The sequence below is a fragment of the Benincasa hispida genome, chromosome 2 (genome assembly GCF_027475165.1).
Source record: "Benincasa hispida cultivar pf3 chromosome 2, pf3_genome.v1.1, whole genome shotgun sequence".
NCBI classification, from domain to species: domain Eukaryota; kingdom Viridiplantae; phylum Streptophyta; class Magnoliopsida; order Cucurbitales; family Cucurbitaceae; genus Benincasa; species Benincasa hispida.
Window position 1 is genome coordinate 6,271,755 of NC_143479.1, and position 6,000 is coordinate 6,277,754.

The window sequence follows — 6,000 nt, forward strand, 5'->3', positions numbered from 1 at the left end:
CATCATTATCCAGATTTGAATATTAACTCTCCTCGGACTTTTGGTCTTCCATAAAGCCTTGTATAGTCGTTTGTCCAAAGGGGATGAAGGGGAGAGATGAGTAGTGAGAGATTTAACTGAGAAAATACCTTAAGCTTCTAGGGACCATGTCCTTGTACCAGAGTCTTTCAAAATTCTCTTACCTGAAATTAGAGTTAACAAATCCTGAAACTATATTATCTCATCATCTTTAAGCAACCGACGAAAAACAATAAACCAAGAACCTAGCATATGGTCCCAATGAGACACTATGGATCCCCCTGATAACAAAGCAATCCTAAAAAGTCTTGGATACCGAATATTCAGAGGGAGTGCATCTACCCATAGGTCGGTCCAAAAAACAATTCTAGCACCATTGCCAAGTTCGAAAGGAGCCAAAGCTTCCACTTTTGACCAAAATCTCGAAATGCTAATCCAAGGGCTTCTCAAGCTATTCCCAGCCTTCCCAGTCGTGTGCCAATTAAAGAGGTCTTCCCCATGAATGCTTCCGACCACCTACGTCCATAAGGAAGTTTTCTCCTCCATGTATCGCCAACCCCATTTAGCTAATAAAGCCATATTTCTGTTTTTGAGACCTCCCAAACCGAGGCCTCCATCACTTAAGGAACGTGTAACAGTGTCCCATTTCACCAAATGGTTTATTTTGCTTCCCTTATGTCCTTCCCAAAAGAAATTTCGCATAATTCTTTCTAATGAAAGAATCACTTTATCAGGCATTGCAAATAAGAACATATAATAATAAGTAAGAATATTGGAGAGAACTGAATTGCACAAAGTAGCCCTCCCTCCTCTGGACAAGTTAAACCTCTTCCATTTATCTAATTTTTTATGAACCTTATCAATCACTGGCTGCCAAAATGAAGCTTGCTTCAGGTACTCACCTAAAGGTAGACCAAGATAAAGAAAAGGCAGCAATTCTACCTTGCAATTTAGAAATCCAACCCATCTATATTGATTCCACTTAAGGCTGATTTTTCCCAATTCACCTTCTGTCCTGAGCACCATTCAAATAGTTCAATGGCTTCTTTCAGTTTCAATAACATACAGTTATCATATTTGCAAAAAATATGGGTGTCATCCGCAAATTGGAGTAGTGGAACATGAATCTTCTCCTTTCCTATCACAAAACCTTCATACAGACCATTTCCATAAAGCTTATCAAGAAGAGCCCCTAACACTTCACTAACTAAGGGGAAAAGGAATGGTGACAACGGATCGCCTTGTCTAATGCCCCAAGATGCAAGAATATGACCTCGTGGCCTTCCATCAATGATTATAGAGAATTTGGGATTTTTCATGCATCCCATAATCCAAGAGATCTAACGTGGATCAAAGTGATTACTTTTTCTATGATGCCCCAATCTACACGGTCAAAAGCTTTGTCCAGATCAAGTCTAAGAATCCACCCTTTTTCTTTTTTGCTCGGTAATCTTCCACCACCTCATTAGCAATTAGCACTAGATCTAGTATTTGTCTACCCTCAATAAAAGCATTATGGGATGAGCCAATTATGGTGTGTATCACTTTCTTCGATCTTTCTACGAGTACCTTTGCAACTATCTTATAGGTTAAGGTAGTGAGACTGATTGGTCTGAAATCCTTTACAAAAGCAGCATCATCTTTCTCTTGGATTAAGCATATGAAGTTTTCTTGGACACAGCATTTAGTCTTCCAGATTCATGAAAGTCTTCAAATAGTTCTTTAAAATTCTATTCAACCAAATACCAAAACCTAAAGAGAAACTCTACTGTAAATCAATCCGGTCCTGAGGCTTTATTCTTGCCAAGTGACTTTAAGGCCAAATAAATTTCAGCTTCTGAAAAATGTGCAATTAGCGAGGCATTTTGAGATGGGGTAACACATGACCAATTTAATAATACCAGTAAGTGTTTCCAGGAATACAAGTATATAAAGCATCATAAAAATTCAAAATAAGGCTTTCCATTTCGCGGAACGATTTGGCTGGCTCCCCTTTGATTATTTATCAATTCAGTGATTAGATTTTTCTTTTTCCTTGCGGCCAAAAAAGGTGGAAAAAAACTAGAGTTTTCATTGCCCAACAACATCCAATTTAATTTGCTTTTATGGATTAAATTTCTTTCTTCCAATCTGTAAAGATTCAGCAACTCAGCTTTTAATGATGAAAAGTAGTCAGCCTCAACTGAATTCCACCCCAAAGTTTCAACCAATGCTTCTCCCTCTATTATTTCTTTTAACAATTCTTCTTCCTTTCTTTTTGGCATTTCCTGGAAATCAGCAAACCAACCCTTTATTGCAACTTTAACCGTTCACAATTTTGCACTAATGGTAAAGCCTGACCATCCATTGGTACGCCTGTTTCTCCAAGAATTTTCAATAATTAGTTTTAGTACTATTAGCAAGAGATTGGGCCTTACCTTCGATTTGTTTGCCTAGGCCTGCTTCCAGTCGCATAAGTTCGCGATTCTCCACTCGATGGGCCAATTTCATCATTTGTGCAAGCCAACGGGCTCCCAGCACTCCACTTCAAAATTAATCCATGGAGCCAGCCCATTCGTGAAAGTCTCTTCCAAAACTTCATTCGGTAAACGCAGTAATAGCACCACCAATTTATCGAAAACATTTCGATACTCGACCGTCCTCTCTTGTTTAATAGCCAGAAATCATCCGCAAATTGATCCTTCTCTCATGGATCGAAATCCCACCAACAATCTCTGTTTCAAATCCTTCCTATCCTTGAAAGGTTCGCATTCTTCTTTGGATCTATACCAATCCAGGGCAGCTCTCTCAAAACTGATTATAGCTACAGCCATCTTCTCCGCCTCCGTCAGTTTATGGACTTGAAAGTACCGATTGGCTCTGACCAACCACGAATCAGGATCTGATCCATTGAATATTGGCATTTCCACCTTCTTGAACTTACTTCGATCATTCACCATCTCTTCAACTCCCGATTTGGCAACATTCATTAACATATCCATAGTTGCTTCAGTCACTTCTCCAGAATCTCCTTTACTTCCGAACTCTTCAACAATTCTCCATGTTGTTGAATGGTCTTTCGCCATTTCCGCGACATACAAAATCAACATCTTCTGATGCTTCTTTGTTTGTACTCCTAAACGTTTGATGCTCTTGGCCAATGATGCCAAATTCTCTTCAACTGTCGACAAATTGTCGGCAATTTCTGCATCTCTACACATATGCCAGAAATTTCTTGATCTAACAATTCCAATTTCTCTTCAAAGCTCTTCTGAGCCATCTTGCCGATTCTTCCCAGTTTGATGCTCTGATACCAATTTGATAAGAAACTAACTCCAATGACTTTATTGATTCAAGAACAAGCCCAAGGCTATAACAAGATCAGAAGAACACAATAGACAAAAAACAAGGACAATGAACAAGACTCTCTACTGTCTTCCCCCACACTCAGAGAGATGACCTCCTACACCAAAAAATGACCATACCCCTGCCCTACACTCTTTCTCCTATATATTCCCTTTCTAATTCCCTAACTACTTGTGGTCCCCAGACACCTCAGAAGCCACACTTCCACACACACGTGCTTTCCCTTTAATGCCCCTCCTACTATACCGTAATATAATTGGTGGCCTAACAACATGATGATCATTCATAAATCAAATCAAACACATAAGAAGCCATGTTTAGTCAATGTTATGTTCATCACATAAACGTTATCATATCAATTTAGTAGTGTCACTATAACAACCCAGCTTTTCAAAATCTCTACATGGGGGCATTACTACATGCATGCAGTTTCAAAACCAAAACTAGTTGACTATTGGAATTTAAACTGAAAAATTTTCTAAACCAGCAAAAAACTTCATCAAGACTATTTAAATAAAAGTCAAAACAAATATTTAGTTTGGGATTCTTAAAACTTTGCTTAAAAACATGACTATAAGCGAAAGCATTTTCTCTAATCCCATAACATTATCAATAGATCTGCTCGCCAAGCATCACTAGTGGGTCAGGCTATGCAATCACATGCAACATGAATTGAATGTTTGTAACTAGTGGGACCTGTGTACTATAGCTTAATATGGATGTCCATCTAAGTGAACAATTTAATTTGTCCTATCACAAATATCAAATGCCACGAAGGCGCATAAACATACTCATCCAGTGAACCCGTAGGAACAAAACCAAACATAGTAGTCAATCCGTAGGATCACAACCATACATAGTGGTGAATCCGTATGATCACGATCATACATAGTGAACCCCTAGTATCATGGTTTACATAGTACTGTACTCATAGGATCACGGTCTTACATAGCTAGTGATAGAAGGGTAAATTGTCACTTTTATTATCTCACATGGGTCCCACATCATACAATCATATCATAAAAGTTCATAATGTTCATAGCATGCTCATAAAATCGTTTCAATCATGTAAAATATAATGAGTTTTTCTAAAACTATTTGGCAAAGCCAAAAATAACATTTTATTTATTTTTCCTAACACATAGGCATTCCAATAGTAAAGTTGCTTACCTCCAAATTGAGCCCGAAAAATAAGAAATTTATCTTCTTCCTGGCCTAGAGCAAATCTTGGATCAAAACCCCTAACAAAAACCATAATCAAACTTAATCCCAAACGTTAGGGCCTATTTCCAAAACACAAATTTTACTCAAAAACTCCAAACAACATACCCAACACATGGTTTGCTCTAAAGTAACTTCTAATCCTAGCCCTTAGGTACGAATCTACACATAAACCATAATTAAGAGTTTAAAATCCAATTCGACCATTTATAACCAATCCAAAAAGGTTTAGAACCTTTAAATATTTACCAAAAAGTCGCTGAAATCCTTTCGAAGCTGCTGGACAGCAACTTAACACTTTCCAAATCTTCAATCTAACATTCGAAACATTATGGGTAACATTAAATCTATGCCAAAGATTAATGGGTATTTACAAATTAAACAAGAACCCCATATAACTAACCAAAACTAAGTCTCTTTGTTGAAATTTGCTCCAAATGCTTAAAGGAATTAAGTTCAAACTCGAAACGAAGTGCACGCAGACCCAATCACCTCCGGCGGCGGTGACGGCTCGCAACGACGGCAGCTCAGGATCGGCAAACGGTTGGGGGCGGACGTGGGTGGCGTGTTGGAGGTTGGGCACTGCTGCGATTAAGAGAGATAAAACAATGAGATAGAGAGACGCAGGAACAGAGAGAGAGGGGGAGATCAGAAAGATGGAGTGGACAAACTACCGGCGGTGGACGGCGGGGCACGACGGCACGGCGGGGAGCGACGGTGTGATGATTGGCGTCCGGCGGGCGTGTGGTTGAAGGAGGCGGCGTGAGTATCGCTGCGTCGCAGTGAGAGATATAGGAGAGTTCGGGGGTTCCTGCCGTGCAAAAAATCTTGGTATCTTAGACTAGCACCCTTTTAAAAGAATTCTTTGAAATTTGTTCGGTCCATCTAGCCAACATCAACCATCGAGATTTATATTTAAAAAATCAACCATTGAGATTTATATTTAGAAAAATAACTTCTTCAAATGTAGTTTAAAGTGTGATTTTATCTAGGGCTGATGCATGTGTGTATGTTTCATGGAATTTTGAATTTGATAATGTTGGGAATATCTTAAAATTCGTCGTTCGTAAATATTGGAAACATATTCTATTTATCAATAAAAGTATTATTGAATTGTTCATTCAATAAAATGTTATTGATATTAAACAAATTCATAGTTATAGTATGAATACTTTAACTTTATGTAGAGACATAAATATGAATCAAGTTTTAGTTTATAGCCAAAATTGTCTATAAATATATGGATGAGATTGGGTACCTCGTGACACTATTGGATGCGACCCACTTTGTATACTGTTACAAGTGATGTGATCTCAAAATCATTCATGTGGAAACATGTGAGTGGGGCATTCTATGTAAAAAGATGTTTGTATAAGACCGGACCTCAAAATAGTCACTTTTCTTTATAACGACTGT

At 38.2% G+C, this 6,000-nt stretch overlaps 1 protein-coding gene across 6 annotated transcripts in view; it reads right to left on the reverse strand.

Moving 5' to 3' along the window:
* The window catches only part of LOC120071440 (pre-mRNA-splicing factor ATP-dependent RNA helicase DEAH1), a 46,306-nt gene extending 40,835 nt beyond the window's left edge, over positions 1–5,471 (reverse strand). Inside the window, exons 1-5 of one of the 6 annotated variants that reach the window (XM_039023727.2) lie at positions 5,259–5,471; positions 4,988–5,169; positions 4,834–4,898; positions 4,693–4,746; positions 4,534–4,604 (exon numbers count right to left, since the gene is read on the reverse strand). The gene's annotated coding sequence lies outside the window, so the exon portion shown is untranslated. The remainder of the gene's footprint in view (positions 1–4,533; positions 4,605–4,692; positions 4,747–4,833; positions 4,899–4,987; positions 5,170–5,258) is intronic. The other 5 variants (XM_039023728.2, XM_090310787.1, XM_039023729.2 and 2 more) reach the window with 5 other exon arrangements.
* Between the last annotated feature and the right edge of the window lie 529 nt (positions 5,472–6,000).